General features: G+C 39.2%; 1 long non-coding RNA gene across 1 annotated transcript in view; it reads right to left on the reverse strand.

The window, feature by feature from the left end:
• LOC130151184 (uncharacterized) overlaps positions 1-12,607 on the reverse strand; it is a 14,615-nt gene continuing 2,008 nt past the window's right edge. Inside the window, exons 2-3 of the long non-coding RNA XR_008822529.1 lie at positions 11,353-11,408; positions 1-5,065 (exon numbers count right to left, since the gene is read on the reverse strand). This is a non-coding gene — a long non-coding RNA (uncharacterized LOC130151184). The remainder of the gene's footprint in view (positions 5,066-11,352; positions 11,409-12,607) is intronic.

Below are 12,607 nucleotides of genomic sequence, written 5' to 3' on the forward strand. Positions count from 1 at the left end.
GCAAGGGAAAGGTATATGCAGAATGGGAAGCCCTCAGAGGCAGACACTCCATTTTGGATAAAAAATATGTCTTTTTTATATCATAGAGACATACGAGATTATAGGATATCACCAGTTTGAGGAGCCAGTAGGTGCTCTTAATTCTGATTTTTCACCTGAACCAGCCAATAGATGGTGATGGTTTTGGTTCTTTGAAACAGTTTTATTTTCACAGACTGATTCCACTTTTTCAGGCAATAAATTGCTGTTACAGTTTCTTGTGCTTATCAATGGTATCTCAGGATGCCTCTGTCTTCTGGGTATCCCAGCTATACTTCAAAGAGGCCAGCTGCAGTTTTCAGGGATGTGTCTAGTTTGAAGGCTTAGTTCCCAAGCTCACAGCTCCCAGGCTGGCAGGCAATTTCTCTGCCAGTATTTTTCAGCAGACATTTTCTTCTGTTCAGTAATTTTTGCTTTCTTACCAGGCCACCTTTAAGGCTGCTCACATTGCAGCCTCCGCAGAGGAAGATACAGTCTGCTTGTCCTACATGTTTCTCTTTCTCAGCTGGAACTTCAGTCCCTTCTGAAAGGGATGCTGTTCTCTTAATGTACATATCTACCTCCACCTGTGTGAGCACCTTTATTTTTTCTTAAGAAAAGGGAGACTTTATGGAAAAAAATCTAAGATCCAGTTCTACTTTAGACAGGATTTAGGATGGATAGTACTACTTATTTATGCATTATGCTGTGGAGCTGAGAGAGGTCAAGAAGGTAGATATTATAAATCATCATTCACCCTTTTAACCAGAGGAATAATTAGTACTGATGATGGTGAGAAATGCAGAAAATCGGGGAAAAAAAAAGGAGAGGACCTGTAGAAAATAAGGGCAGAAACTACTGTTAGCCACTGAACACAATGTCATGAGCAGTAAAAAATGCCATGGTTTAGAGTCAGTAAAAACAGGCTGCTTTCTGAGTGGTCTGAGAAATTCTAGCATTCCTTGTGTTTTCAGCCTGTTAGTCTTTAAAATATTTTTTGTCAATATGTATTGCACTTCCGTGTAAGTCAAAGGCTCAATTTGTTCTTAGGTGCTTAGGTAATGAAAACAAGATCTTTGCAAACAGTTAAGACTTAGAAAAATCTGTGCATAAAAAAGTTTGTAAGATAAATTTTATTTTATCTTGTTAAATATTATGCCTCTGCCATGAGCTACCTTGAAATGTTGTCTTCATGATATTTTACAAAGGAAAGCTAATCTGGTATTTATGACCAACTTTGAATTGTCTGCAGTGAACCTACACTCTGTGTGTGTGTGTGTGTGTGTGTGTGTGTGTGTGTCCCAGTTCCCAAGGACTATAAATCATGTATCTGATGTCTATGTTACCTGACTAAGGGCTAAGGTGAATCACAGTTTCCCTTATAGCACATGAAATTGAGTTCTTTTTATAATCAGTTGTGGATTTTCTGCATTTTTCTGAGATTGACTGTACTTACCAGTGGCAAAAAGAAAGGAAAGGATTTGCAGGAACTACAAGAAGTCAAAAACAGGAACTTGCGGGATTGCAGCAGATCGATTTATAGTGTTTACAGATTGTGTGCCCAGATAATTTCAAAGCACATGGTATAAAGGGGTCAGATCAGCCTCATGCCAACATTTTTTGCAGCATCAGGCAAGACTGTCACTTAAGACCTAGCCAAAAGATTTACAATGTAAATGGCTAGTGCATATGGGCATGAGATTGCCTAAAGTCCCCAGCTGCCAGTGTAGACAAAGCCTTAATTAGCCAATAATGCTGGAAATTTGTGCGAGTATGGAAGTTTTCTTTATTCAGTAAGCAGTTCTTCAAATATTACTGAAATGAAATCAACAACCGGTTTGACAAGCAACCGAGGAATGTAGCTTTAGCTCAGTATTTATTAACTAAAAATTCAATCAGTCAGCTAAGTTAAAAGTTTATCATTATATTGCATGAAACTTTTGGTACACTAAGCAAATGAGAACAAGTTTCTTTTAAGAGATTAGATATCTATATTTGGGGATCTAATTCCTTAAGGAAAAACTTGATTACGTGGCCAGTTTTTATAGATTTAGAGAAATACAGTGCCCATGAGAGTTATAAGCAATTTTAAACACTGCAGACAGTTGAACTACCCGTGCACACTGGGCTAAGAAACTCAACAGGTCCTAAAACTCTGGACACACACAGTTCTTAGTTAGAGGTGTTAAAAATATCAGCTTCTATATTCAACCTTTGATAAAGCCACCAAAGCAGACAAACCTCCTTCAGTAGTTTATTTTATCCTTTGAATTAATTGTGTTACTCAGCCCTTATTTTCTTAATGTCTGAAACTGCTGCAAAGAATGCTAAAACTTAGGCAGACAAGTGAACTTTATCTTATAATTCTAATTATGGAAGTCAATGTGAAAGTAAGTTTGCTTGTTTTTCTCGAATATTTTCTGACTGGTATAAACTTCTTGGCATTCTTTTGTGTATAGGCAAAAGAGGAGCAAGAAGTATAACAACAGTATTTCCAAAAGCACAAAGTTTCTGAATTATCTGATGCACTGGAGCAGAGAATGTAAAGCAGCAAACAGCTAAGCAAGCTGGTAAAATCTACACTAGGAGAATGGAAACCTGAATCTGATGGCACTGAGCAGCTCTGAAGGCTGATAATCTGTATCAGCTGCCAGCAATAATTTTTACTCTCCTCGGCTAAGATAGAAAGGGGATACTAAGGCAAAGCAAGAATCAGAAAAGGGTGAAGAGAAAGCCTTCCTTCAAAGATGAGATCTACCTGATGAGATTCAGGGCATTGATAAGGGGACTCAGGAAAGGGTTAAGGTTTAAGCTGTTTCATACTAAAAAAATGACAGTTTAAAGTACAGAGTCAGATTCTCATATACGCAAAGTCTTTGTGTATATGAGTGTGATTTTGGCAATGTAAACAGGTGAGATGGGATAGTAGCAAGACATTTGCTCACATTTGAAGTTCCCTTTAGGCTGTCACAGTAGACCAAAGAAACCTTGGTAGAAATGGAAGTTAGGTCAAAGTGTGTAAGGTACATACAGGCATGCAAGAATGATCAGCTCGGTGTTGATAAGGACATTTGAGATGTGTCCAAAATACTATTTTGAAGCACTTGCTTTGTCTCATTTGTATGCCATTCTCCTTAATTCTGGAGATGCCTGAATAGTTTCATAACCTTTCCTTGACAAAAGGGAGCAAACTCTCAAAATGTGTATTGTCTAGAGTTTTCCTATAGTTAAAAATCCTGTTATCCAAGTATACACCCCTCCTGGCTATCTTCACTCCAGGACTAGTTTGATGAAACCTAAACTTCATGTTTAATGGTCCAAAAGCATCCAGGACAGTGGTGGGAAACCAATCCTAAGTATTGCTTGAACTATAAAATTTATGCTGCATTGGAAGAACCAATTTGCTGTGTAGCACTGCCAATAGCAGCAACAATGGCAGCAATACATCCCAACATTGTGCCAGGATTTTACTACTTGCAAGAGCTAGGTACTGCTGAGTACTGCTGTTAGGATATATGCTCAGTTTCAGAACCCATCTAATTATGCTACCGTTAAGTTCTCCCTACAACAGATAAGGCTATGAAAATGAGTGAGACCAACATTTCTCTGCCAGTCCTAGAACTTTATGTAACTTGGAATTCAGTTGTCTGAAAATTAGATAGACTCTAGGTATTCATTTCTCCCTTGATTAATTGGGTAGAAGCTGCAGTACCAGGGAGCAAGGTTTCTTGTCTTCTTTGCAATAGATAAGAAGAAATGATTTTGTTTCATTCTACATAATTTCAAAATTTCAGAATAAATCTAGTGATCTGGATTTACACACCTTACCCCAAGAGAATCCCCTGCAGACACTGTCCTCCCCTTTGCAACAATGGACTAAGCAGTAAGTGAGTAGATGACAGTAACACTTGTGAAGATTCTGTGTGGCTTTAGTAATGTTGAGTTGGTTAATCCATTCCAAGTTCAGTCAGGAGGATTTGACTTGCCTGCTTGCTTTAAACAATACATGTTTTTATTAACAAATGCATTCATATCTAGTATATAACGGACTACTTGTCATGTAAACCGAGATGGGATTAACTGTTATGGCCTTTTAAATTCGGAACAAATATGAGTAAATCAGTGTGAATATTACCCATGACTGCTTGCTTTACTGTGAATCAAAGAAGTCAACAGAGCGTGGTATCTGTGTTACATACATAAAAGAATAAAAACTCCTACCTCAGTTTTAAAGAACATTGAGTCTTGCAACCTTTGCTAACAGGTACTTTCAGTACATATTGACATGGTCTCAGTTTCTTGAATTTAGGTACACTTGTAAGGGTGAGATTGAGGTCATCTAACTTTAAGGGTGATATTCAGCACTGGTCTGTAGGTTGGAGTATCTACGGTGTAATCTGTACATCTGAGCAAGATGACCAAGTTACTGTTGCTACCAGTGGAAAAATAGGATGAGATTAAATGTTTACATGTAAGGTCATTTTAAGCACTCAGAGGTGTCTTATCTAGCATTCAGCTGCTTCTCCAGAAGGCTTTGGATACGCTATATAATCACCCTTCCCTGTTAGACCCATGCCCAGAGGCATCTCAGATTGCTCTAGATACCTATGATGTATGGGCAAGCCCCTATGTCCACAGTGTTGACAACATGGGATAGTCTTGAGTGTGGCTAAACCCAATGAAGAAGAATGTGAACATCTCACCTATTTTATATGGACCTTAAAATGAGTTTGGTGCCCTCAAGCCCCTATTTTTTTCTGTCGTCTGTAAAGGAAGAATGGGGCTGACCAGATAAGGCATTGGCATCTATATGCTAGTCATATAAATATATGCAAATAAGTCATACTGTCCTACTCGTGGAAGTGGCATCCATGCCAAAGGAGTAACTGCTTCTTATATCCTCTGTTAGTATTGTTGCCGTGGGGCTATTCTCACTGATGTCAAAGAGCAGCTGCATAGAGGGGTAAGAGCCATTCACTCACCCATCCATGGTCAGCTGGAGTGCTGCCTCAGTGCATGTCTGTGAGTATGATACTATTTGCATCACCTGTTGGGAAAAAGCCTCTTTTTAAAAAGCAAGGAGAAGAGACATGCTGCTTGCTTTATATGACTTCAAAGAATAAAAGTGGTAAGTGGTAAATAACACGCCTAGGAGTGCAATGACTTTCCAATGTTCAAATGCGATGGCTCCTGTGGACCCATACCAACCTTACAAAACCAGTGTCAAATGAGCTGGTATCAGTGGAGCATATGCATACATTTTGCTGGTTAGCCTGGTGGAACAGAATTTTGTGAAATAAATGAAGTTGATAAAACCTGAAGAGATGGGGGGATACCAAGCCCTTAGCAAAGAGATGATTGTGGCTGAGCCCAAGCTGGAGGTGAAAAATCCCTTCTTTGCCTTTTCCCTTCAGTGTTCTCTGACACTGCCCCTTTTCCCTGTCCTACTCATAAGCACCATCCCAAGCCAACCGGTTGTTAGCATGTTCAACGCCATCCATTCACAATTCCTCTGAGAGATAAGAGCGTCAGCAGGATGCACTAGGGGCAGGGTGTCATTCCTCCAGGACATGACTACTAGACATACCTGCACCCCTAACATGCACATAACCCATAACACAGGGATGCTAAATTAATCCTCTTTCTCTTCTTCACATGAGAAAGGTTAAAGATGATTGTGAAACACTCATCCTACTGGCCTGGAGCCGCTGAGAACAGTCCCTCTAGTGTCATCAACCCAAACTAAAAAAAAAAAAAAAAGAGGAAAACCACCTCAGGTGTTCCTGCCCAGATTATAACCACAACTCTGGGCTTCACGAGAGATGCAGTCTTCGAGGCTTAAAGAACACAACTAATGCTAACTGCAGAGTAATCCATGCTAGCTGCATGTCCCCTTTCCTTTCAGCAGGTTTTTGCAAGTACGAAGGCACTTGCTCACACTGGAAACAGAGACACTCTTGCAGCCACCCACAGATCCAACACACCCATACACCCATACTATCCTGGTTCCTATAAAAGCATCATTGAGGTAGAAAAATACTGAAGAGGGTTATATCATTGGCACAGAAGAGATTAGTACTTGTGGTACAATACAAAATAGCTGTTATAAGAACACATTTCCAAATTTAAATAACAACTAATTATGCCTACTGTGCTGTACAACTATAGTATGGCTGTATTATAACTTATCTATACTGTATCATCTTCCAGTTAGCCTTTATTTCCTATTAAGTCTTGCTGTCTATTAACTAGGAATATTTCTGCTTTGCCTCTCCTTGTATGTCAATCAAATTCCCTGCTAAAACAGCTGGAACTTCTTAATCTTTTTTTCCTCAATGTTATTTGCCTTGACACCACTTGAGAAAACTCAAGAAAGATACTGTTTTTACAAAGGTGCTTCCAACTTTTGACCACAATGTAACTCTCAGAGATACTACAATGTTTTTGGTTTTGTTTTTTTGTTTTGGGTTTTTTTTTTTTCCCATGTTTCTAAACTCCTAAAGAAAATTCAAGGTGTCTTGCCTAGCTGCAGATTTCTAAACGTTAGGGATCTGATCCAATCTAGTCTGTCCATGATCACTGGAGAAAATGAATCTCTTGCAGAGAATGTTTATCCTACTGTTTGGAGAAATCTGGAAAGGTGTGATGAACAGCCTTCCTTCAATGGTCTCTCCATCTACCACACAGGAAGCCTACACAATCCGTTAGACTGAGATCCTTAAGGTGAAAAGATTCTTAGGTCAGATGAATTCTACCCTCTGTCAAACTACTTTATAATTGCCTTTCCAATGGAGTAATTATGAATAAGATGAACACCAGATCAAAGGAATGAGATCTGATTTCTCCAACATTTTCTTTTGTATATAAGACCCCCTTTTTAATTCTGGAAGAGCCAAATAAAGGAATTTTCTTACCATGTAGGCAAATGTGATGCAGGAGCACACTTGTAACTTTTGCTCAGGCAGAAATTCAAGGATTTGAAGTACAGAAAAAAAGGAAGCCTAACATTTAAGCAAACTGACATCTGTTTCATTAACAGACAACCTGGATAACTTGGGTTTGTGTGCAGGAGGTTTTTATTTGTCATAACTCTGCAGACTGAAGGAACTCTTTAATCAGCTTCAGCAGAGCATATTCCCCTAACTTTGGTATTTTTTCCCTCACCGCATTTAGCAATGCAAACAATATTGTGAATACCTGGAAGCATTGCAGCAGATTCACAGTAGCAACCTGTCATAGTCTGCCCATGTGAAATTGTTTCTGAGACAAAATAAAAGGAAATTACCAAAAGAAAATTACTGTCATTTGGGAAATTCATATTAATCGCCTACAGTCATAGTCAATGTCAACTGACTCATCAAGGAATATTTAACATTAAGGTTTGAGTAGTCCCCAGAAAAACAGGCTCTCTGTTTTAAGTCAGCTGCACGCTGTAACAACTGCCAGAATAGGGTTTTCAGTAAGTCAGGCGCTCCATTGATCTGGAAATGACAAGATTTAGGACATACACTTACACAGAACAGAGGTGGGGACAGCTTGGAAAAGTTAGCAGGGTATGGAAATTTTCAAGAACGTAAAGCTGAGGTTTCCATCATGGACCATATGGGTGCCACTAACAGGCACTGCTAAATAGGTTACCCTGTATAACTAAAGCTATTGCAGATTGGCAGCAAGCACAGAAAAATGGAGAGGAAAGAGTGCTGGGGAGAAATACAGCAGTTATTCAAGCAGAGACGGTTTCAATTAAAAAAAAAAAAAAAAAAAAAGCAGAATAATCAGTAGCTATTGTTGTCCATGAGCACCTCTACACAGCTAGACTACAGTAGAATCCCCCCATCTCAAGACAGTCAGAGGAAAAGGAATGAAAAAAGGCAGAAAGACCCAAATCATCTGTACTAATCCCTGGGATCTCTATGATTGTCATGGTGGCCTGGTTTCTGCAGGACACAGCCAATATATTTTTGCCATTACTGAAATTTTTGCTTATCTGTGGGAAACTACTCTCTTCCCCAACATTAACGCTGATGAAGCTCTTATTTTCCTTTCTTGTAAGCTTCTTACAATGTAAGAACAATGAAATGGGACTTTCTTTTGGCCTCACCTCTTCCTCCCACCTTGATTTACCCCCCATACCCATTCCCTTGTGTATTTTTATATGGTTTTTTTTGTGCATCTCTGAGAAGAATCTGTATCTGTCTTCTCTACAGCCCCTGCTGAAATAGAAATTAGACATTCCTGGCTGGCCCTCTCTTCTCTAAGCTGAACAAATACAGCTTCCTCAGCATCTCTATTTATGTCATAACTCCAGCCTCCAGTCAGCTTCATGGCCTCTGTGGTACTTGAAATTTGCAAATATCTTGCTTATAATGTGTGCACCAAGCCAACAACACCCATATTGAGAAAATCCAATGGATAGATGGAAATCATTAAGTGTTCTAAACACTGTTTAGATTATAAACCATTAATCTTACAGTGTCCAGGTTACGTACCTGTAGTATGCAGTCAACATATGGCCCGAAATTCATGCTAATTTATAGTAAAGTAAAGATGGCTCTTATTCTGTGTGTACTAAAATGAACAAAGACTTCACTGGTGCAGGATGAGTACCAGTAGGAGTAAAAAAGCAGTGATTTTAAATGTACTGCATTGGTTTTGGGCTTTGGAAAGATCTGCTTCTTTTGTTTTGGGAGTTATTCTATTGTCCTATAATATTGTTCTCTTATTAGAGAACATTCAAATGGCACATTAAAGGTTCTATTTTAAAAAAAATAAGATACGAAAGAAATGGAGTAATTTAGAAAATTCTTTACATGTCTATCTGAGCAAATCAATTTAGCTGTGAGTTTTCACTTTCAAAGCTGCCTTGAGAGGATGAAGGTAGAATTCAGCTGACCTGCCCTTGAGCATGTATACAGAGGTGTCCATGTTCAAGTTAGGTTCCTGGGCTCCTGCTACAGCCAGTGCAGGTTGAGTCAACATAGCCAAAATTAATAGCTCTGCAGACTCCATTGATTCTCTCAGCACTGTAACGGGTAGAGTACCTGTCTAAGTCTTTCCCAAATAATGTCCAAGCATGGTTCAAGAACCAGCATGAGGCAGAGACCATCCTGAACAGGCAGTGTTACTGCAGTCATCCAGTTTGGAGGCTGACAGGCTCACCAACTTGTCTCACAGCTAGAGATCAGCCCCTGGCACAGATTTATTTGCTATGCTTATATGTGTATACACATATGTATATTTCTGTATGTATGTACAGAGAGGGGGACAAGGATAGAGAGCCTATGTATGTACATATAGGACAATATATATGTAAATATATACACATACAACAAAGCCTTAGAGGATACAGAGCTAAGACCTAAACTCCAGCCCTTCCATTTCAAAATTTATTTACCTTTTCTTTCTTACAAACTGAATGGGTGACAGCATCACTTATTTGGCAGCATTTAGGCTCATATTTGTGTATTTACTCTTTTTATGTGCTGTGCCTTTCTTCTGGGCTTACTGTGCAAGTTCAAAACCTGAAAATTACCGTTCATTTTATACATTAGGAAAACTCTGTGCTTCTAAAATCAAACAAGGTGTTTCAGAAGAGAAAAACATTGTACATGGAACCAGGATATAGTTCACAAGTCTACCAACAAAATTATTGATGCTTTCTCTAGACTCATTTTTCTAGGCTCTGTTTTGGGTGCCAGCAGGATCCTTGATGGCAATTGCTGAGCTGTGGTTGGATATTTAAGAAGTTACTCATCTGGACGAGGTATAACACCAAATGAGTACCCCTTGACATATGAAAACTCATGGAGATTTATCTTACTGAAGCAATAAACTATTTCTGCGCAGAGCCATTGCTTCCTAAGCTAAGCCACTATTACATTACAGCTGAATGACACAAGGTTACGCAGCTACCAAAGCATAGAAAAAAGTGTCAAGAACCTCAGAGGAAAATGAGACATTTATCAGTCCTGGAAGTTCAGGGGGATGGGTAAAAACAGTGATTAGCAAAATGGAGAAAGTGTAAAATTCCACCTGTAAATAACTATAAAAACAGTGCGAATATTTAATATGGATTTGGGGGATTTTTCTTTGTTTCTTTGGTCACAGATTCTTACACAACCTTGTTCAAAGTTTTATTTAATTACTCAGAAAATTTTAAATAAAAAGTAAAGTCACATCTGGCTTTAACAAAACAAAAAAAGAAAAATATAAGTAGAAAGAAAAATCTTCATTAAAAAGTCAAAATTTTTGAGTGTTCAGAAGAAATTGGGATCCTTTAGTTATCTGTAAGACAGACATCTGTGTCAAAGATCTCTGTAATCAACAGAGTAGTACAAGCATTTCCAGAATGCAATGCATCTTTAGTTGTTCAAGTGGGTTAAATCATGCTCCATTGATGCCTTTTTCAGCTTAATCACTACAGGATATCTATATGACTAGCTTAGACCAGACATTAGACTCTAACATATGAAGACTTTGTTAAAAATGATCTTAGCATGCATACCTAAACATGGTTATGTTATCCTCTGATATAAAAAAGAAAAACACCATCTGTTTTGTATAACTGATCAATAATAGGCCCTTGTTCTTTTAGAAATGGAGTGAAAGCTAATATGAAAAAAACATTTGCAATGGAACTGTAACTGATTTTGAGCAAGGCAATTCTGGGCTTCGTGTGCAGATCTAGTGAATACAAAGAAGCTATTGAATGGTGAGACAATGGCAACTTCTTGAGATTATAAAAAAAATAATATAGAGAGAGCCCACCTTTGTCTATAATTTAATCCCCAGATGTACTGTCATGTAGCAACATTAAGGCATAATGAATCTGCTCTGTTATTTGCTTCGCTGTGGGCTTGGAGCCAGGGAGTCATTCTGCCCGAGAGACAAAAGACACTCTGTCTGCACAGAGATCCCTGCATCTTCCCGACACGTTTCCTCATACATTTTGTGAACTGTCTTTCCCCTCCCCTCTCCCTCTGTTATGTTAGCTGTGAACTGCAGTGAAAATCTGTCTGTGACAGACACTTTCGGTACTTGGTCAGCTGTCAGACAAGCGTGAGGTGAAAGACTTCAAATATGGCATTGGGCTCACAAACACACATACACACACACATAGAAACAGCCATCACTGGCTATTGCTCAGGTCCAAGCATGAAAACAAAAACAAAACACAGGAAAAAAATCAAATCCAAGGAAAAAAGTGCTTCTATGTAAGTCTCAGATCTTGCAAACAAAGAAGGCGTATTTAATGGTTTCATTAAAATCAGATTCGTAAGATCTAAACTCTAACTGCAGGGTTAGTAACATCTTCCTTCCATACCCAGAACTCACCTGTGGCAGTATTTACTCGAGGAGGTCTCCTCTTTGAAAGTTATTTCCATTAATGCCTAGACAAACATAAGGGAAAAAGGCTTGATGAGAAACCTGTGAATGGATGAATGGCCCAGGCTGAGTATGACCTACAAATCACCCCATCACAATCCACCTTCATTTGGGTACTTACGTGGCACCTGGCATTGCATTTTCATCAGTCTACCACGGCAAGGGCCAGGCTGTTAGGATGCTGTATCCTTACTGCATTAGATTAGTACACTGCAGTGAAGTCCACATGAAGTGTTCATCCAATGTGCTAGGGCTCCAAAAGATATACCCTTTTTGGGTCTTGTACCATAATAAAAAGGTGTTGTCTTCTACAGGACCAGCTGAATCCTGCCTGCAAACACAATGCAGGATTCAGGGAAATCAAAGGAAGCATCTCAGCATCTCAGTCAGAGATCAGGACTGGAAAAGCCTTGTTTGCTCAAGGTCTAACCAAATAAAGCATCTGTGCTGGAGTACACAAATGGCACAAGAAACTCCTTGATTTTCTGGAGACTCTGAGAGACATATTTTGGATCCACTGGTTGCATGACTCTTTCAGCATAATCAAGAAATCTAAACAAACACCATGGCCCCCATTACTATATCTAATATTCAAAGACATTCCTAATGTCTCTGGATGCCTGTAGACAACTGAATCTGCCAGTGATTACAAGAGTCAGGACATGCAGGTCAAGTGTAGACACCAGCCATTAGGTGTGTGAACTTGAATCCTGCCAGAGGATCACTCAGGCACTGCAGAGATACAGGCGCCTGTAGAGGGTGGTTCACCCTTTCCTAAGACTCAGAAAAGACCTGTACAATAGAAATTGGATAGAAGTGTCGGAATTTTATGCTCATGGAGTATGGATTAGAGTTCTAAGAGGGACTATATGCCTAATACTTAGACAGCTGAGTCTCCATTTCTTTCCCTAAGCTTAGCTATTCCTGGCTGTGTAAGATGCCCTGGCATATCTGAGACAGCCACCCAGGGCTGTCAGATATGACAAAACATGAATGGTAAGCTCAAACTTCCTGAACCAGTAGCTAATGTTAAGGCAGAATATCTTACAGCATCTGAAGACAGTGCCAGGCGATGAAGTTGAGGTAACTGAATTCAACATCTGAAGGAAAGTGACTGGATCAGAGACTGGGCTATATTCAGCTGCCCAAACTTTGGTATTTAGTGTCATTTTAGAAACCATGAAGATATGACAGACAGCTTCTG

The sequence above is a fragment of the Falco biarmicus genome, chromosome 6, assembly GCF_023638135.1.
Source record: "Falco biarmicus isolate bFalBia1 chromosome 6, bFalBia1.pri, whole genome shotgun sequence".
In the NCBI taxonomy this organism is placed as follows: Eukaryota; Metazoa; Chordata; class Aves; order Falconiformes; family Falconidae; genus Falco; species Falco biarmicus.